General features: G+C 49.2%; 1 protein-coding gene across 2 annotated transcripts in view; it reads left to right on the forward strand.

The window, feature by feature from the left end:
* Nucleotides 1-1,792: 1,792 nt before the first annotated feature.
* Nucleotides 1,793-22,199, forward strand: part of MFSD14A (major facilitator superfamily domain containing 14A) — a 71,692-nt gene continuing 51,285 nt past the window's right edge. Inside the window, exon 1 of one of the 2 annotated variants that reach the window (XM_073571639.1) lies at nt 1,793-1,944. The gene's annotated coding sequence lies outside the window, so the exon portion shown is untranslated. The remainder of the gene's footprint in view (nt 1,945-22,199) is intronic. The other variant, XM_073571640.1, reaches the window with a different exon arrangement.

Consider the following 22,199-nt stretch of genomic DNA (forward strand, 5'->3'; position numbering starts at 1 on the left):
TGATAAGCAACCAAAGGAGACATTGCAACCGCATGAAATTCCACATAGGCCATGGTCAAAAATAGGAACAGACTTGTTCACATGGAATGACAAAGAATACCTGATTACAGTGGACTATTTCTCTAACTTCGGGGAGGCTGTTTTGTTGCAGGATACAAGGGCAAGAACAATGACTAAAAAACTCAAGGCCCATTTTGCCAGGTATGGCATTCCAGATGTCGTTTTCTCAGACAATGTGGCGCACTTTACTTCAAAAGAGTGCAAAACCTTAAGCAAGAAATGGGAATTTAAACACCAGACGTCTTCTCCCAGATATCCTCAGAGTAATGGGAGAGCAGAGTCAGCAGTAAAAACAGCCAAAAGACTCATGCAGAAAGCAAAACAAGCAGGTACTGATGTATAGCTGTCTATACTGGATCATAGAAACACACCCACCCAAGGCCTAGACAGCAGTCCGGCACAGAGGCTCATGAGTAGGCGTAAAAAGACTCTTACCAACTGCTAGTCATCTGTTAAAGCCAAAGTTGCTGGGAGACATCAAAGCTAAATTACAGAACAATCAAGATAGGCAAGCTTTCTATTATAATAAATCTGTAAAGGATCTGCCTGAGATCCAGAGAAATGACAACATTCGGCTACACCAAGCAGCTCGTTTGACAAACACTGGCAAAAGGCAAAAGTTGTCCAGAAACTAGGACCTTCTAACAGAGGAAGGAAGAAGACTAAGGAGAAATAGGAGATACCTGAGGAAATCACAAGAAAGAGATAATTTATTTTCATGGCCTTTTGAGCAGTATCCTGACACCCAAGACAGCGAGGCAGCAAGTACAAGTCAAGTACCAACAGTGACAGCTGACCATCAGGGTGAGGATTCGGGCCAGAGCCAGGCAATATCAGAAGGCATATTACCAGAATCAGAAGAACTACCAGATGTAGGCAGTGACACATCTTATGTTACTAGAGCTGGCAGAATTATCAGAAAGCCGGCGCACCTCAAGGATTATATCTAACTGGACTTATTATGTTATAGCTCTAACTTGGTCATGGTATACATTGTTTATTAATGTTATTGTTCTTTCATTTAAAAGAGAAAGGATGTAGCAATATGTTATATGTTGATGTGGCCTCTAGGGGTCTCACTACTTTGATGTGTGTACTATAGAGTGTTGGTTAGCGGTTGTTAGCAGACATCTTGTAATGGAGGAATGTGTCACACGTCTCATGTAATAACCAAGCCTGGAGATATCCAAGGAGTGTGATCCTTGACTGGAAATACAGAACAACGACTACCACCCTAGCCCAATCCTACACACACTCCCAGCCAGTCTGACGAGACACATCAGGTCTCAGTACGAGTGAATTTAGCGAGGCGGCGCACGCTGACATGTGGCCAGGAACATGCAGATTGCATATTTATGGTATCATGACTGCTCTGTCTCGCCAACCGGAGAACGCTCACAGCTCGCTCTGTGTGCACTGCAATGTGATGAGTCACAAGGCTGCAGTTACTTAAGAGTGACTGCAGACAGTCGGTATGAACCTGGACAACCCCTTTAAGAACGCGCGTTCAGTGTAACCAGGCTTCTGATCATAGCATCATTGATCTCGGGGGAGCATCATCCATGTAAACAGGGCTCGCCCCATGGCAGCCCTATGTGCTCAGGGTGACGTGCGCGCTGCTCCGCCTACCGTCTGGTGGTCGCCCCGCCTACTGTCTGGTGGTCGCCCCGCCCCCCGGCCTGATGCGTCTCTCCTCACTGCCCCGCTACCTTATCCTACCTGCTCCGCCCCCTCACGTGCGCAGACTCGGGTCCGGATGTTGAGGCGCTGCTCACGTGGTCTCCGTGTCAGCCAATGGGCGGGTCGCGCGATTTGACGTGCGAGGGTGGAGCGTGCGCAACATGGCCGCGGAGTGAGAGGAACGGCGAGAACAGAGGGAGGCAGGTGAGGTGTGAGGGGAGACTGGCCCCGGGAAGTGCAGGCTGAGGGCGGAGAGGGCAGCGCTGGGAGAGACCGTACGGGAGGCTGGGTAATATGGCGGCGGTGGAAAGGGTGACAGGCGGGAGTGACAGGTTGTTATGAAGGGAGCGCTCAGTGTATGGCGGCAGGTACAGGACGAGCCTCGGGGCCCTGCCCGTCACTGCCGGCCGTGTAATGTCTGCGCCGCTCCCTGCAGGCCCCGGGACGCGCCCAGTGGGAGAGCCCAGCTGTTACCCTCCTGTGTGGCTGTGGAGGGGCCGGCTCCTGCCTGCTATAGCCCATCCTGCCCCAGCTGTTACCCGCCTGTGTGCAGGGGCTGCTGCCTGTGTGGCTGTGGAGGGGCCGGCTCCTGCCTGCTATAGCCCATCCTGCCCCAGCTGTTACCCGCCTGTGTGACTGTGGAGGGGCCGGCTCCTGCCTGCTATAGCCCATCCTGCCCCAGCTGTTACCCGCCTGTGTGCAGGGGCTGCTGCCTGTGTGGCAGTGGAGGGGCCGGCTCCTGCCTGCTATAGCCCATCCTGCCCCAGCTGTTACCCGCCTGTGTGACTGTGGAGGGGCCGGCTCCTGCCTGCTATAGCCCATCCTGCCCCAGCTGTTACCCGCCTGTGTGACTGTGGAGGGGCCGGCTCCTGCCTGCTATAGCCCATCCTGCCCCAGCTGTTACCCGCCTGTGTGCAGGGGCTGCTGCCTGTGTGGCTGTGGAGGGGCCGGCTCCTGCCTGCTATAGCCCATCCTGCCCCAGCTGTTACCCGCCTGTGTGACTGTGGAGGGGCCGGCTCCTGCCTGCTATAGCCCATCCTGCCCCAGCTGTTACCCGCCTGTGTGCAGGGGCTGCTGCCTGTGTGACTGTGGAGGGGCCGGCTCCTGCCTGCTATAGCCCATCCTGCCCCAGCTGTTACCCGCCTGTGTGACTGTGGAGGGGCCGGCTCCTGCCTGCTATAGCCCATCTTGCCCCAGCTGTTACCCGCCTGTGTGCAGGGGCTGCTGCCTGTGTGGCTGTGGAGGGGCCGGCTCCTGCCTGCTATAGCCCATCCTGCCCCAGCTGTTACCCGCCTGTGTGACTGAGGAGGGGCCGGCTCCTGCCTGCTATAGCCCATCCTGCCCCAGCTGTTACCCGCCTGTGTGCAGGGGCTGCTGCCTGTGTGGCTGTGGAGGGGCCGGCTCCTGCCTGCTATAGCCCATCCTGCCCCAGCTGTTACCCGCCTGTGTGACTGTGGAGGGGCCGGCTCCTGCCTGCTATAGCCCATCCTGCCCCAGCTGTTACCCGCCTGTGTGCAGGGGCTGCTGCCTGTGTGGCAGTGGAGGGGCCGGCTCCTGCCTGCTATAGCCCATCCTGCCCCAGCTGTTACCCGCCTGTGTGACTGTGGAGGGGCCGGCTCCTGCCTGCTATAGCCCATCCTGCCCCAGCTGTTACCCGCCTGTGTGACTGTGGAGGGGCCGGCTCCTGCCTGCTATAGCCCATCCTGCCCCAGCTGTTACCCGCCTGTGTGCAGGGGCTGCTGCCTGTGTGGCTGTGGAGGGGCCGGCTCCTGCCTGCTATAGCCCATCCTGCCCCAGCTGTTACCCGCCTGTGTGACTGTGGAGGGGCCGGCTCCTGCCTGCTATAGCCCATCCTGCCCCAGCTGTTACCCGCCTGTGTGCAGGGGCTGCTGCCTGTGTGACTGTGGAGGGGCCGGCTCCTGCCTGCTATAGCCCATCCTGCCCCAGCTGTTACCCGCCTGTGTGACTGTGGAGGGGCCGGCTCCTGCCTGCTATAGCCCATCTTGCCCCAGCTGTTACCCGCCTGTGTGCAGGGGCTGCTGCCTGTGTGGCTGTGGAGGGGCCGGCTCCTGCCTGCTATAGCCCATCCTGCCCCAGCTGTTACCCGCCTGTGTGACTGAGGAGGGGCCGGCTCCTGCCTGCTATAGCCCATCCTGCCCCAGCTGTTACCCGCCTGTGTGCAGGGGCTGCTGCCTGTGTGGCTGTGGAGGGGCCGGCTCCTGCCTGCTATAGCCCATCCTGCCCCAGCTGTTACCCGCCTGTGTGACTGTGGAGGGGCCGGCTCCTGCCTGCTATAGCCCATCCTGCCCCAGCTGTTACCCGCCTGTGTGCAGGGGCTGCTGCCTGTGTGGCAGTGGAGGGGCCGGCTCCTGCCTGCTATAGCCCATCCTGCCCCAGCTGTTACCCGCCTGTGTGACTGTGGAGGGGCCGGCTCCTGCCTGCTATAGCCCATCCTGCCCCAGCTGTTACCCGCCTGTGTGACTGTGGAGGGGCCGGCTCCTGCCTGCTATAGCCCATCCTGCCCCAGCTGTTACCCGCCTGTGTGCAGGGGCTGCTGCCTGTGTGGCTGTGGAGGGGCCGGCTCCTGCCTGCTATAGCCCATCCTGCCCCAGCTGTTACCCGCCTGTGTGACTGTGGAGGGGCCGGCTCCTGCCTGCTATAGCCCATCCTGCCCCAGCTGTTACCCGCCTGTGTGCAGGGGCTGCTGCCTGTGTGACTGTGGAGGGGCCGGCTCCTGCCTGCTATAGCCCATCCTGCCCCAGCTGTTACCCGCCTGTGTGACTGTGGAGGGGCCGGCTCCTGCCTGCTATAGCCCATCTTGCCCCAGCTGTTACCCGCCTGTGTGCAGGGGCTGCTGCCTGTGTGGCTGTGGAGGGGCCGGCTCCTGCCTGCTATAGCCCATCCTGCCCCAGCTGTTACCCGCCTGTGTGACTGTGGAGGGGCCGGCTCCTGCCTGCTATAGCCCATCCTGCCCCAGCTGTTACCCGCCTGTGTGCAGGGGCTGCTGCCTGTGTGGCTGTGGAGGGGCCGGCTCCTGCCTGCTATAGCCCATCCTGCCCCAGCTGTTACCCGCCTGTGTGACTGTGGAGGGGCCGGCTCCTGCTGCTATAGCCCATCCTGCCCCAGCTGTTACCCGCCTGTGTGCAGGGGCTTCTGACTGTGGAGGGGCCGGCTCCTGCCTGCTATAGCCCATCCTGCCCCAGCTGTTACCCGCCTGTGTGCAAGGGCTGCTGCCTGTATGACTTTGGAGGGGCCGGCTCCTGCCTGCTATAGCCCATCCTGCCCCAGCTGTTACCCGCCTGTGTCACTGAGGAGGGGCCGGCTCCTGCCTACTATAGCCCATCCTGCCCCAGCTGTTACCCGCCTGTGTGCAGGGGCTGCTGTCTGTGTGACACTGGAGGGGTCAGCTCCTGCTGCTATAGCCCATCCTAACAGCTGACTATGGGGCTGCAGGGTGTAAGCCCCCCACAGATCCAGGGATGAGGGCCTATACTGAGAGCTCGTCATTATCAGTCACTGACAATCCTTTTAAAGGGAACTTATCACATGAAAAATGGCTGCTAGTCTGCAGATATGGGGTTAATCTGCAGGTTAAAGCGTTGTGAACCTGCCGGTCGCCGGCACTTAGTCCCCCACTGGCGTGAAATTAATTGTATTCCCCTCCGGAATAAACAGTGTTCTGATTTCAGTTACAGGGGCGGTGCTGATGTGGGTTCTTTCACAGACCTCAGTAATCGCACCCCCAGCACTTACTGACTGTCGGCCCTAATAGTGATCCTGCTATCAGTCAGTCGGGGCCGCAGTTGCCGCCGCTGCTCTCTATACTATAACTCTATATGCCGTCACCCCGTAACTGAAACCAGTACGCTGGGGGGTATAAAGTTAATTTCCTCCCAGCATCAGGGCCAAGCACCGACCAGCATATTAACCTGCAGATTTAACCCATATGTGCGGGTGAAGTATTTTTTTTTTTTTTCAGGTGACAGGTTCTCTTTAACCCCTTCACCCCCAAGGGTGGTTTGCACGTTCATGACCGGGCCAATTTTTACAATTCTGACCACTGTACCTTTATGAGGTCATAACTCTGGAACGCTTCCATGGATCCCGGTGATTCTGACATTGTTTTCTCGTGACATATTGTACTTCATGTTAGTGGTAAAATTTCATTCAAATAACTTGCGTTTATTTGTGAAAAAAAACGGAAATTTGGCAAAAATTTTGACAATTTCGCAATTTTCCAACTTTGAATTTTTATGCCCTTAAGTCACAGAGATACGGCACACAAAAAACTTGATAACATTTCCCACATGTTTACTTTACATCAGCACAATTTTGGAACCAACATTTTTTTTTTTTGTTAGGAAGTTATAAGGGTTAAAAGTTGACCAGCGACTTCTCATTTTTACAACACCATTTTATTTTTAGGACCACATCACATTTGAAGCCACTTTGAGGGGTCTATATGATAGAAAATACCCAAAAGTACCACCATTCTAAAAACTGCACCCCTTAAGGTGCTCAAAACCACATTCAAGAAGTTTATTAACCCTTTAGGTGCGTCACAGGAATTTTTTTTGAATATTTAAAAAAAAAATGAACATCTAATTTTTTTCACAAAAAAAATACTTCAAGTTCAATTTTTTTTATTTTACCAAGGGTAACAGGAGAAATTGGACTGCAAAAGTTATTGTGCAATTTGTCCTGAGTACGCTGATACCTGATTTGTGGGGGGGGAACGACTGTTTCGGCGCATGGCAGAGCTCAGAATGGAAGGAGCGCCGTTTGACTTTTTCAATGCAAAATTGGCTGGAATTCAGATCGGACGCCATGTCACGTTTGGAGAGTCCCTGATGTACCTAAACAGTGGAAACCCCCTACAAGTGACCCCATTTTGGAAACTAGACCCCCCAAGGAACTTATCTAGATATGTGGTGAGAACTTTGAACCCACAAGGGCTTTACAGAAGTTTATAACGTACAGCGGTACAAATAAAAAATCATATTTTTTCCACAAAAATGATCTTTTCACCCTCAATTCTTATTTTTCCAAGGGTAACAGCACCCTAAAAGTTATTGTCCAATTTGTCCTGAGTACGCTGATACCCCACATGTGGGGGTAAACCACTATTTGGGCGCATGGCAGAGCTCGGAAGGGAAGCAGCGCCATTTGACGTTTTTGGCTGGGATTGAGATCGGACACCATGTCGCGATTGGAAAACCCCTGATGTACCTAAACAGTGGAAACCCCCACAAATGACACCATTTTGTAAACTAGACCCCCCAAGGAACTTATCTAGATGTGTGGTGAGCACTTTGAACCCCCCAGTGCTTTACAGAACATGTTAGGGCAAGTTAGGATAGGATATGGGTTGAACTAGATGGACTTAAAGTCTCCCTTCAACCTTAATTACTATGTTACTATGTTACTATGTTTTGGAATGCAGACTTTGATGGAATGGTCTGCGGGTGTCATGTTGCCTTTGGAGAGCCCCTAATGTACCTAAACAGTGGAAACACCCACAATTGACCCAATTTTGGAAACGAGAACCCCTAAGGAACTTATCTAGATGTGTGGTGAGCACTTTGAACCCCCAAGGGCTTCACAGAAGTTTATAATGCCTGGGCATGAAAATAAAAAAATCTTATTTTTTCCACAAACATGATCAATTAGTCCCCAATTTTTTCATTTTCTCAAGGGTAACAGGAGAAATTGGACCCCAAAAGTTGTTGTCCAATTTGTCATGAGTACGCTGACACCCCATATGTGGGAGAAAACTACTGTATGGACACACGTCGGGGCTCGGAAGGGAAGCAGTGCCATTTTGGAATGCAGACTTTGATGGAATGGTCTGCGGGTGTCATGTGCGTTTGGAGAGCCCCTGATGTACCTAAACTATTGAAACTCCCCACAAGTGACCCCATTTTGGACACTAGACCCCCCACGGAACTTATCTAGATGTGTGGTGAGCACTTTGAACCCCCAAGTGCTTCACAGAAGTTTATAACGCTCGGACGTGAAAATAAAAAGATCATTTTTTTCCACAAAAATGATATTTTTGCCCCCAATTTTTTATTTTCCTAAGGGTAACAGGAGAAATTGGACCCCCAAAATTGTTTTGCAATTTGTCCTGAGTAGGCTGATACCCTACATGTGGGGGTAAAACACTGTTTGGGCGCATGGCAGAGCTTGGAAGGCTGCATGCTGCATTTCGGCGCGCACGGCGCACCGTCAAAAGTGCGCAGCACGCTACTTTCACACTGGCAGCGCATGATCTGCGCACCCTATGCTAAAGATAGGGTGCGCCGATCGCATGCGTGCAAATGCGAAAGTAGGCGGTGATCCCGGATGGGGCGGGCAGGGAGCCGGGGCGGTGCTTTACGACGCAGGGCGCAGCGTTGTTTTAACGCAAATGTGAAACCAGCCTTAAAGACGCTTTTTATTGTAAAAATAGTTTTTGCATCACCACATATTGAGAGCTATAATTTTTCCGTATTTTGACCCACCGAGTCATGTGAGGTCTTATTTTTTGCGGGACGAGTTGACGTTTTTATTGGTACCATTTTCGGGCACGTGACATTTTTTGATCGCTTTTTATTCCGATTTTTGGGACACAGAATGAACAAAAACCAGCGTTTCATGAATTTCTTTTGGGGGAGTGCGTTTACACCGTTCCGCGTGCGGTAAAATTGATAAAGCGGTTTTATTCTTCGGGTCAGTACGGTTACAGTGATACCTCATTTAGGTCTTTTTTTATGTTTTGTCGGTTTTATGCAATGAAAACTATTTTATATAAATACTTTTGCATCGCTTTATTCTGCGAGCTATAACTTTTTTATTTTTTCGCTGATGATGCTGTGTGGCGGCTCGTTTTTTGCGGGACAAGATGACGTTTTCAGCGGTACCATGGATATTTATATGCGTCTTTTTGATCGCGCGTTATTACACTTTTTGTTTGGCGGTATGATAATAAATCATTATTTTTTGCTTAGTTTTTTATTTTTTAAGGGGTTCGCTAAAGGGGTTAACTAATGGGACAGTTTTATAGGGCGGGTCGTTACGGACGCGGCGATACCTAATATGTGTACTTTTATTGTTTTTGTTTTTTTTTATTTTCAAAAAATGAATTTATTGGGGAATATTTTTTTTTTTTTTTTTTTACTAATTTATTTGGCGATTATTTTAAAATTATTTTTACACTTTTTTTATTTTTTTTTTTTACTTTATTACATAGTCCCAGGTGGGACATCACTGTCCTGTGACAGATCGCTGATCTGTCACATCACAGATCACTGTGACAGATCAGCAATCTGTCACAGGCAGTGCCGAAGGCTTCCTCATGCCTGCGCTTTGCAGGCACTGAGGAAGCCAGCTTCCTGCAGGCCCCCGAAGGCCCCCGTCGCCATCTTGGATCCGGGGGCCTGTAGGGAAAGAGCCCCCCGCAGCAGCGCTGCACATTGCGCTGCTGTGGGGGGCTCGGAAGCACGGAGGGAGCCCCCTCACTGCCGATGCTTCCCTTTAACTCCCGGTACACCGCGATCGTGTTTGATCGCGGTGTGCAAGGGGTTAACGTGTCAGGGGCGGTCCGTGACCGCCCCTGACACATTGTGCCGGGTGTCAGCTGTGATAATCAGCTGACACCCGGCCGCGATCAGCGGCGCTCACCACGTGGGCGCCGCTGATCGCGGTAGAAGTACTATCCCATCCATGGGCATAGGGGCCCGGGTCCCATGGACGGGATAGTACGTCGGATGTCAGGAAGGGCTTAAAGGGACCTGTCACTAGTTTTTTTGCCTTATAAAATCTGCCCATCAGCTTTAAAATAATGTGAATGGGGTTCCTATAACCCCTTTATATCCTTAGATGTGCCCCTGTATACATCAGAGAAAGTGTTTTATTCAGGTCACACACTGCATGTAAATTGTTGGCAAACCCAAATCACACTCCGTGCCGCACGGTCCCTCCAAATGCTGCCTCTTCTTTCCAGATGGAAGTGGATGACGTCTTTACGCCATCCACACATGGATAGGTCTCGCTCTGGCTTGACTTGAACTTCTCCATCTCCCAGGCTGTTAAGTAGGACATAGTGAGGAGCGCCTGCACAGATCTGATTCCACTATGCAGGTGTAAGACTTCTAGCACAGTATGGATGACATAAACATCCATCCATATAGAATATGCAGCATTTTAAGGGGCCAAGGCAATGCTGAGCACAATCTGAATTCGCCTGTCGGACCTGACCACGCCATTTACATGCAGCTTGAGATATGTAGAAAACACTTTTTCAGAGGTGTTACATACATTTAGTGTACTGTAAGGACCAACAGGTCCTGTTAACCTTGTACTGATCCAGAGTTTTGTTAGGTTATATTCTGATAGGGCAGATTTGTTGCAGAAAGTTTTGATACTCATCTGAATTGGGCTTGCAGAAATCCATGTGCTTGCATCCGAAACATATTTAGAGATAACAGATTTTTAGCAGGGTTGTGGAGTCGGTAAGCCAAACCTCCGACAACTCAATTTCCATGACTCCTACTCCACTGCTCAGACTCCCTTTTACATGGCTCATGTTTAAGTGATAAATTTACTGTAGTAAAATGGTAACATCAGACTCTTAATCGTTATTATGACACAATAATCAAGCCATTTAGAACATAAAATATATTTATTGGAAAACAACTTTAGAACAAAAAAACTTTTGCATATTTACAATTTATTATACACTATGCAGTAAGTGGAAAAAGCAGTTTTCAACAAAAACGTACTGCATAACATTTGTGCAGTCTATGAATTTGTTCTGAGAAATAGTATCGCATCCATCAGATCCTCCTTTATAGATGACCTCAAATCTGACCTAATTATTTTCAGGCTAGAGAACAACCTCTCTACACTAACTTGGGTTGGTGGCAAAGCAGTAACCAAATGGGCAACAACTCTAACAATTTCAGGGTGTAAAGGAATTGCCTCGTGCAGTGTCAGTTGTGATGAAGGATTGAACTCTTCTACTTTGAGAGCAAGTGAAAAGTTTTGCTGAAACATGGTCTGTCTGTTTTCTATGGGAGTGAAATCTTTTTCCCTGCAGCAACGCTTTGCCTGCTCAGTGTCGTCCAAATACTTGTCGAAATCAAACTCCTCATCTAATGAGGATGAAGAAACGGCAGCAGCACTGGCAGGACCCAAGTCCTCTTGCTCTTGGCGTCCTGTAGCCCACTCATCCTAACTGCTACCTTAATCAGAGCTTCATTTCCTTTAGTAAGCTGTTGATCATCCAGCACTATACGATGACTCGAGTCCACATAAACAGCTGCCAGAAAATTTTTATTTTCTAATAGCAGTGTGTCGCTCTGTTTTATTGAAGCAGCAATGCCATCTGCGATTAAACCTCCTCTTTTGGACAGGCAAAACAACAAGTTCTTCCACTCCTTTATAAAAATGCCAGGAGTTAAATCCTCCGCTTGTAACTTTTTAGTCACTGTAAGTGGCTGATGAAGCAATTCCTTCAATTCAGCCACCTGTGTCCATTGACCTTCATGTGGTGTTACCTGAGGGTTGGCCATATCTACAAGGAAGTGTTTTAGCTCAAGCAATCTCTCAATAGGTGCTGCCCCACCGAGTGGCTGGATCCACAATTGCCCCTTTTCCAGCATGTCTCTTCAAGATGGAAGCAATTTTTATGGGTTCTGGCAGCAATAGCCAAATTCCTCACTTTGCTAATCAGAGTTCCAGCACGTCCATTTTGCAGACAATCTTATTGCCAGCTGCAGCGTGTTCACAACACAGCGCATGTGATAAATAGGAAAGAGGTGTGAAGCAGCTTCAACAAGATCATCTAATTGTAAAGAAGCATTTTGCTGGTCTTCTATAATATTTGTTTGTTCCTCCGTTATGAAAACAGGACTGTGGCCTTCCATGTCCAACACACTGAATGTGAAATGTTCTTCTAGCTGCTGTTCACCTTCATTATTCTCATTTATCAGTTTAATTGTACTTATCATGTTTGAAGTATTATCAGTTACAATAGCAGGAACCTGTTCTTTTTTGAGTTCATAATCTTGCAGAACATTTTCCACTAAGGTCTGGAGAAACTGGCTGCTGTGATGAGCTTTAGTATCTTTTACTGCCAGCGGCTTTAACAATTTTTTGTTGTCACAAACATATCGAACATTCATAGCAAAATAGTTCACTCTGATGTGTGCAGGGATCCATTTTAAGAAACACAAAGCGTTTCTTGAGTCTTTTTAAGATCTTCCTTTTGGTTAAGGCAGGGGTGGGGAACCTTTTTCCATCCGTGGGCATTTGGAAATTTCTACCATTATTCGGGGGTCACACAAAGATAATCACCTTGAAAAATACCCTGGTATATTTAGTAAAAAAATTAATTATGGTAACTCACCCTTAATGTAACAGCTGGAGCTGCTGAATATACATCACATAGGAGACACAGGGACTGCTGTATATACATCACATAGGAGACACAGGGACTGTTGTATATACATCACATAGGAGACACTGGGACTGTTGTATATACATCACATAGAAGACACTGGGACTGTTGTATATACATCACATAGGAGACACTGGGACTGTTGTATATACATCACATAGAAGACACTGGGACTGTTGTATATACATCACATAGAAGACACTGGGACTGTTGTATATACATCACATAGAAGACACTGGGACTGTTGTATATACATCACATAGAAGACACTGGGACTGTTGTATATACATCACATAGAAGACACTGGGACTGTTGTATATACATCACATAGAAGACACTGGGACTGTTGTATATACATCACATAGAAGACACTGGGACTGTTGTATATACATCACATAGAAGACACTGGGACTGTTGTATATACATCACATAGAAGACACTGGGACTGTTGTATATACATCACATAGAAGACACTGGGACTGTTGTATATACATCACATAGAAGACACTGGGACTGTTGTATATACATCACATAGAAGACACTGGGACTGTTGTATATACATCACATAGAAGACACTGGGACTGTTGTATATACATCACATAGAAGACACTGGGACTGTTGTATATACATCACATAGAAGACACTGGGACTGTTGTATATACATCACATAGAAGACACTGGGACTGTTGTATATACATCACATAGAAGACACTGGGACTGTTGTATATACATCACATAGAAGACACTGGGACTGTTGTATATACATCACATAGAAGACACTGGGACTGTTGTATATACATCACATAGAAGACACTGGGACTGTTGTATATACATCACATAGAAGACACTGGGACTGTTGTATATACATCACATAGAAGACACTGGGACTGTTGTATATACATCACATAGAAGACACTGGGACTGTTGTATATACATCACATAGAAGACACTGGGACTGTTGTATATACATCACATAGAAGACACTGGGACTGTTGTATATACATCACATAGAAGACACTGGGACTGTTGTATATACATCACATAGAAGACACTGGGACTGTTGTATATACATCACATAGAAGACACTGGGACTGTTGTATATACATCACATAGAAGACACTGGGACTGTTGTATATACATCACATAGAAGACACTGGGACTGTTGTATATACATCACATAGAAGACACTGGGACTGTTGTATATACATCACATAGAAGACACTGGGACTGTTGTATATACATCACATAGAAGACACTGGGACTGTTGTATATACATCACATAGAAGACACTGGGACTGTTGTATATACATCACATAGAAGACACTGGGACTGTTGTATATACATCACATAGAAGACACTGGGACTGTTGTATATACATCACATAGAAGACACTGGGACTGTTGTATATACATCACATAGAAGACACTGGGACTGTTGTATATACATCACATAGAAGACACTGGGACTGTTGTATATACATCACATAGAAGACACTGGGACTGTTGTATATACATCACATAGAAGACACTGGGACTGTTGTATATACATCACATAACAGACACTGGGACTGTTGTATATACAACAGTCCCAGTGTCTGTTATGTGATGTATATACAACAGTCCCAGTGTCTGTTATGTGATGTATATACAACAGTCCCAGTGTCTGTTATGTGATGTATATACAACAGTCCCAGTGTCTGTTATGTGATGTATATACAACAGTCCCAGTGTCTGTTATGTGATGTATATACAACAGTCCCAGTGTCTGTTATGTGATGTATATACAACAGTCCCAGTGTCTGTTATGTGATGTATATACAACAGTCCCAGTGTCTGTTATGTGATGTATATACAACAGTCCCAGTGTCTGTTATGTGATGTATATACAACAGTCCCAGTGTCTTCTATGTGATGTATATACATCACATAGAAGACGCTGGGACCGTTGTATATGCATCGCATAGCAGACGCTGGGACCGCTGAATATACATCGCATAGGAGACGCTGGGACCGCTGAATATACATCGCATAGGAGACGCTGGGACCGCTGAATATACATCACATAGGAGACGCTGGGACCGCTGAATATACATCACATAGGAGACGCTGGGACCGCTGAATATACATCACATAGGAGACGCTGGGACCGCTGAATATACATCACATAGGAGACGCTGGGACCGCTGAATATACATCACATAGGAGACGCTGGGACCGCTGAATATACATCACATAGGAGACGCTGGGACCGCTGAATATACATCACATAGGAGACGCTGGGACCGCTGAATATACATCACATAGGAGACGCTGGGACCGCTGAATATACATCACATAGGAGACGCTGGGACCGCTGAATATACATCACATAGGAGACGCTGGGACCGCTGAATATACATCACATAGGAGACGCTGGGACCGCTGAATATACATCACATAGGAGACGCTGGGACCGCTGAATATACATCACATAGGAGACGCTGGGACCGCTGAATATACATCACATAGGAGACGCTGGGACCGCTGAATATACATCACATAGGAGACGCTGGGACCGCTGAATATACATCACATAGGAGACGCTGGGACCGCTGAATATACATCACATAGGAGACGCTGGGACCGCTGAATATACATCACATAGGAGACGCTGGGACCGCTGAATATACATCACATAGGAGACGCTGGGACCGCTGAATATACATCACATAGGAGACGCTGGGACCGCTGAATATACATCACATAGGAGACGCTGGGACCGCTGAATATACATCACATAGGAGACGCTGGGACCGCTGAATATACATCACATAGGAGACGCTGGGACCGCTGAATATACATCACATAGGAGACGCTGGGACCGCTGAATATACATCACATAGGAGACGCTGGGACCGCTGAATATACATCACATAGGAGACGCTGGGACCGCTGAATATACATCACATAGGAGACGCTGGGACCGCTGAATATACATCACATAGGAGACGCTGGGACCGCTGAATATACATCACATAGGAGACGCTGGGACCGCTGAATATACATCACATAGGAGACGCTGGGACCGCTGAATATACATCACATAGGAGACGCTGGGACCGCTGAATATACATCACATAGGAGACGCTGGGACCGCTGAATATACATCACATAGGAGACGCTGGGACCGCTGAATATACATCACATAGGAGACGCTGGGACCGCTGAATATACATCACATAGGAGACGCTGGGACCGCTGAATATACATCACATAGGAGACGCTGGGACCGCTGAATATACATCACATAGGAGACGCTGGGACCGCTGAATATACATCACATAGGAGACGCTGGGACCGCTGAAAATACATCACATAGGAGACGGGACCATAAATTACAGGAGGGGCTGGGGGCATAGACATCACAGGAGATGCTTGTACATATTAATCACTGGGGCAGGTGGGGGTATAGGCATCACTGAGGGGCGATATACATCACTAGGAAGCATAGACAGCACTGGGGGTACATATGTCCCTGGGGGAATACACATCACTGGTGAGTTCACATACTTCACTGGGGGCTATATACTTCACAGGTGGGGGGAATATACAGCACTTCTGGGGCAAATGTATCACTGGGGAATATACATATCACTTGGGGCACACACAACCCTGAGGGGATATACAGCACTGGGGGGACGACAGGCATAGCCAGGGAGGCTCATAGATCACAGGGGGCGCATAGCTGGGGGGCACAGAGATCACAAGGGGCACATAGCTGGGGTCACAGAGAACATAGGAGGGGCACAGAGATCACAAGGGGCACCTAGCTGGGGGGCACAGAGATCACAGGAGGGGCACATAGCGGGGGCCATAGAGATCACAGAGGGGCACATAGCTGGGAGGCACAGAGATCACAGGGGACACCTAGCTGGGGGGCACATAGCTGGGAGGCACAGAGATCACGGGGGCATAAATTTGGGGGTGGCACAGAGATCACGGGGGGCACATAGCTGGAGCAACAAAGATTACATGGGGGCACATGTCTGGGAGGCACAGAGATCACGGGGGGGGCACAGATATCACCAGCAGACAGGCACAGAGCTGCCGGCACGCACAGAGATCGCTCTGGACTCTATGGCAGCAGCTCTTCTTCTGGGACAGGAGAGCATTGGGCGCTGCCCACTCTGATGACGTTCATTCATGTGCAGGCAGGCAGCATTCTGTAATGAACGCTGCGTACCATGCACTTGGGAGTTAAAGGGCCGGCAGCTGACAGGATATGGCTGCCACCCGAGGATTGCGAACTCCGGGGACCTGCCCGCGGTCTGCATGCGGCCCGAGGGACGGAGATTCCCCACTCCTGGGTTAAGGGCTTCTTCAATCGCTAATTTTCTAATACTTTCTTTGTCCAAAGAAGCACCAAGTTTGCAGGCCATTTCTCCATTAAAGGGAATCTGTCACCTATTTTTTGGGCTATGAGGTGCAGCCACCGCCATCAGGGGCTTATCTGCAGCATTCTGTAATGCTGTAGATAAGCCCCTGATGTAGCCTGAAAGAGAAAAAAATGAGTTATATTATACTCACCGAGGGGCGGTCCGGTTCGCGTCCGGAGGGTGTCGCGGTCCTGTCAGGCGCCTCCCATCTTGTAGCGATGACATCCTCTTCTTTGCTTTCCAGCGCAGGCGCACTGCTCTGCCCTGTTGAGGGCAGGGCAGAGTACTGCAGTGTGCAGGCGCTGGACCTCTTCCGGCGCCTGCGCACTGCAGTACTCTGCTCTGCCCTCAACAGGGCAGAGCAGTGCGCCTGCGCTGGGAAGCAAATAAGAGGACGTCATTGCTACAAAATGGGAGGCGCCGGACCACCCCTGGGTGAGTATAATATAACTTATTTTTCTCTTTCCCCCATGATGGCACCACAGAGAGAGAGGGATCCGCCCTCAGGGACAGGAAACCTACAGATGAAAAAGGCGGTACCTCTCTCCCATATCAGTTGGTTTCCTGTCCCTGATGGGGAACCTACAGCACGTACCTGCAGATCGACGTGGGATACCGGGGGCCGAACCAGTGCGGTAACAGGCAGTGGGGCTCCCTGCCTCGGCTGGGTCGGGGTCATTTTCCTGCTTCCCCCGAAGCACCACCACCGGGGTCGGCGGACCTTGAGGGTGAGTGGGGAGAGGCAGTGAAGACGAGAAGAAGACCAAGTCTGCCAATCCAAAAAAAAAAAAGACGTGGACCTCCTCCAGGTGTAGTGGCGGCGGTCACTAAAGAGGAGCCTCCCGCCGGGCCTCGGAGCGGTCAGTGGAAGGTGGCGGCAGCCACTGGGAACCGCAGGATACAGGGCCTCTGCAGGAGCCCGGGGAGGGCGCAGGACGCCAGTATTGGCGCGTGCGATCACATCTCCCTTGAGAAAGGTGAGGCGCAGTGCACTGCTGGGTAAATTCACAGTGCGCCTGTGCGGGAGGCCACTTCCGGCGGCGGCGCGGTGCACCTCTGGGAAAGGGTAATGACACAGTGTCGCGCTCCATAAAAGAAAAAAAAAAGAAGCACCATGGGTGACAAGCCACAGAAGGAGAAGCGGCGGCAGTCCCCAAAGCAGGGGCAGCGGCAAACGCAAGAGCAGCGTCAGCATTCACAGCACCAGCACACCTCTTCCCAACAGCGCAGCAGCAGCGGTCATTCAGGATCACGGCGCAGGCAAAGCTCCACCATGGCGGCACAGCCAGAAGTGGATCCAGCGGTGGAAACGGTATCTCGTTCCACAAGGAAGGTTAGTGATCTCCGTGAAAGTCTGCTCGCTAATGTGCGGTTATTAATTTCTTTCAGGGGCGTAAATGCACAGCCAAATCCAAGCACACGGTATGTGCTATATGCACGGAGGAGCTACCCCCTACGTGGGAGAAAAAGCTCTGTGCGGTGTGCATAGAACAGACAATCCAGGAGGAATCCCCGAGGTTTGCTTCAGACCTCAAAACACTGATAAGAACCCAGGTTGAAGACGCCGTTAAGGGCGTTAGAACCTCAAAGAAAAAACGTAGATCCAGGCATAGGTCTCCAAAGTCCAGTATTAGTGAGTCAGAAAGTGAACTATCGGACTCAAGTAATTCGTCATCCTCAGAAGGGGTACGCAGCTGCTTCCCTATTGAAGAGACAGACGCTCTGGTAAAAGCCGTAAGGACAACCATGGGGTTGGTAGACGAATGCCCTAAGAAAACGGCCCAAGATTTAATGTTCAGTGGACTAGAACAAAAAAACGGAGGGCTTTTCCGATAAATGAGAAAATCCACTCCCTAATTAAACGAGAGTGGAAAAAGCCAGACAAGAAAGTCCTCCTAACACCCAAGAGAAAATACCCCTTTGACGATCCGGCCTGCTCCCTATGGAGTAAAGCACCTAAACGAGACGTAGCTGTTGCAAAAGCTTCTAAAAAAAATTTGCCCTGCCCTTCGAAGACATGGGCACCCTGAAGGACCCAATGGATAAAAAAGCGGAAACTTTTTAAAAAAAATGCTTGGGAAGCGGCAGGAGGGGGACTAAAGCCAGCCCATAGCAGCCACGTGCACGACACGCGCCCTATTGGTCTGGTTGGATCATTTAGATTCCCAAATAAAAGAAAAAGTCTCAAGAGAAACAATGCAAAAATCAGTTTCTATAATGAAAGGAGCAGCAGCTTTCCTGGTGGATGCGTCAGTGGACTCGACTAGGTTGGCAGCCAGAGCAGCCTCCTCAAATGCCGCGAGACGCGCCTTATGGCTAAAATGCTGGCCAGGAGACTTGCAGACTAAAACCAAATTGTGCTCAATCCCGTGTGAGGGCGAATTTTTATTTGGCTCAACGCTAGACGACATCTTGGACAAGGTAGGGGACAAGAAAGTCCTTTCCGGGTTTTTCCTAGTCAGTCATACAAACGGCCTTTTCGGAACAGAAGATGTATGCGACGAAGACCCCTAAAAGGGAACAAAGAAGGATGGGAGGATAAAAGAAATAAAAACAAAGGCTTTGTTTAACAACCCCCCCGACAACAAAAAGCCACAATGAGGCTATGTGCACACGTAGCGGAACTCGCGCGGGAGTTACCGCGAGAATTCCGGATTCCATTCCGCGGGAAAATCACATTTTAAATTCCCGCGATTTTCCCTCGGAAGAACTAGCATTTTGCAAGCATAATTAGCTTGCAGAATGCTAGCGTTTTACAAGCGATCTGTAGCATCGCTTGGAGAACTGATTGACAGGTTGGTCACACTCGTCAAACATAGTGTTTGACGAGTGTGACCAACTTTTTACTACTGATGCTGCCTGTGCAGCATCAGTAGTAAAAAGATAGGATGTAAAAAATAATAAAAAAAAAAATATATTGTTATTCTTACCTTCCGGCGTCCTGCGCAGCCTTCCCGCCGTTCTCCACGCTCCCGGTCCCAGTAATCCTTTGCGAGAATTACCGCGATGGCGTCCGTTCTCGCGGGATCGCGACGTCTCGGGGTCATTCGCGATGACCGCTAGACGTCGCGATCCCGCGAGAACGGACGCCATCGCGGTCATTCTCGCAAAGGATTACTGGGACCGGGAGCGTGGAGAACAGCGGGAAGGCTGCACGAGACGCCGGAAGGTTAGAATAACAATTTTTTTTTTTTTTTTTTCAGGGATATGGCACCCAGAGCCCGGAGGACAGTCTCCTCTCCTCCGGACCGTGGGTACCATCCGCAAATGTTCTGCTTGCTTTTCGCATGGTGTGCACAGCCACATGCGGAAAGTAAGCAGAACAATGCATTCCTATGGGTGCAGGATTGCCGCGATTCCGCTACATTAATGAGCATGCTGCGTTTTTTACCACAAAGCGATTCCGCCGCTGGAAAAAAATGCAGCATTAGCACAGCATTGCATGGGATGCTTAGTTTTCGCGGCAAAATTGCGCGATTAAAAACGCCGCGGAAACGCAAAAAAAACGCTACGTGTGAACTCAGCCTATAGGTGCTCCCCGGGTTGGGGGAAGATTGTCCTACTTTATCCAGGCCTGGGAAAAAATATCCGCAAGTCTGTGGATATTGAGCATAATAAAAGAAGGCCTAAGACTAAAATTCAATACCCTCCCAAACAATTCTTTCGTGATAACTCCCCAAAAGTCACCACATGAGCAGCTGGCTCTTCAACAAGAAATCGCGAATCTAAGGGAGAAGGAGGTATTACAAGAAGTCCCCTACCAGGACAGAGGCAAAGGCTTCTACTCCCCTCTATTCCTGCGCAGAAAGCCAGACAGATTGTACAGGATGATCATAAATCTAAAAAGGCTGAACAAGTTCCTGGAAATTCAGCGGTTCAAAAATGGAGACAATAAAATCTTGTGTAAAAATGCTGTCCTCATCATGCTTCATAACTGTATTAGACTTGAGAGACGCATATTACCATGTACCCATTCACAGAGATCACAGGAAGTACCTCAGGGTAGCGGTGACAATCCAGGGGGAGATAAAACATTATCAGTTCAGAGCTCTCCCCTTCGGGCTAGCTATTGCTCCAAGGGTATTTACAAAGATAATGTCAGAAGTAATGGCCCACATAAGAGAGCAAAACATCCTGATAGTCGCATACCTGGACGACCTCTTAGTAGTAGGCGCCTCTTTCACCACTGCAGACAACAATTGGACATTGTCATGAGATCTCTAGCGAGCCTAGGATGGATGCTGAATTTACCCAAATCCAGACTTGTACCAAGTCAGGTACAGGAGTATTTGGGGATAACACTAGACTCAACCAAACAGAAATGTTATCTTCTGCAGACAAAGATCCAAAAAATGACACAGATGGTGTCACAAATGACAGCCTCCCCGGTCACCACCGTGAGAAAAGCAATGTCCCTATTGGGATCAATGACAGCCTGCATGCCGGCGGTACAGTGGGCACAAAGCCACACTCGGAACCTACAGTGGGAAATATTAGACGCAGGAGTTTCCCTACACGGGAATTTAGACATGCAATTAGACATCTCACCAGAAACAATACACTTCTTAGCATGGTGGGCAGAACCAGTCAATTTAACCAAGGGGGTTCCTTGGGTGTTACCAACGGCAAAAATCTTAACCACAGACGCAAGTCCCTGGGGGTGGGGTGCACATCTAGGCATTCCGGTGGCGCAAGGTCCCTGGACTCAAGGGGAGAGAATCAGTCTCCTCAAACATGAAGGAGTTGCTGGCAGTAAAACTAGCTCTCGTTCATTTTCTGGATTCTCTTAGCTCCCAACGCACAAGGGTCTTTTCAGACAACCAGGTAGTGGTAGCATACCTAAACCACCAGGGGGGCACCAGGTCTCGGGCACTGATGGAGGTAACAAAATTCATCTTTCACCTAGCAGAACACAATCTAGAATCTCTGACAGCCCTTCACATAAAAGGTTCGGAAAACCGAACAGTGGACTTTATAAGCTGAACCCGCCTAAAACAAATGGAGTGGGAACTAAGCCAGTTAGTCTTCAACCAGATTGTGGATCTCTGGGGCCGGCCAGAAATAGACTTATTTGCGAACAGTCGGAATCGGAAGTTGGAAACCTTCTGCTCGATCGATCCCCAAGGGGGCCCAGTGGCTCTAGACGCCTTCACGATACCCTGGAATTATCATCTGGCTTACGCTTTCCCACAAATATCTCTCATCCCCTCAGTACTGAGGAAAATACGGGGGGACAAAGCATTGATAATTGTGATAGCCCCCTTCTGGCCTCGAAGAATATGGTTCTCCTGGCTGAGGAGGATGTCCGTCACAGACCCCTGGGTTCTACGAGACACTCCAGATTTGTTATTCCAGGGACCAGTGTATCACCCCAACATAAAAAACTTACACATGACAGCTTGGCTTTTGAGAGGGAACTCCTAAGTAATAGGGACTTCTCATCAAATTTGGTATCCACTCTACTACAAAGTAGAAAGCCAGTAACCACTAAGGCATATGGAAAGGTATGGAAATTTTTTTTGACAGTATCAGGTTCTGACCCAACAGGAGAAATCCCAATAGACAGAATTCTTGAATTCTTACAGAACGGGTTGGAAAATGGGT

The sequence above is a fragment of the Dendrobates tinctorius genome, unplaced genomic scaffold (assembly GCF_039654945.1).
Source record: "Dendrobates tinctorius isolate UK_male_01 unplaced genomic scaffold, ASM3965494v1 ptg000029l, whole genome shotgun sequence".
NCBI lineage: Eukaryota > Metazoa > Chordata > Amphibia > Anura > Dendrobatidae > Dendrobates > Dendrobates tinctorius.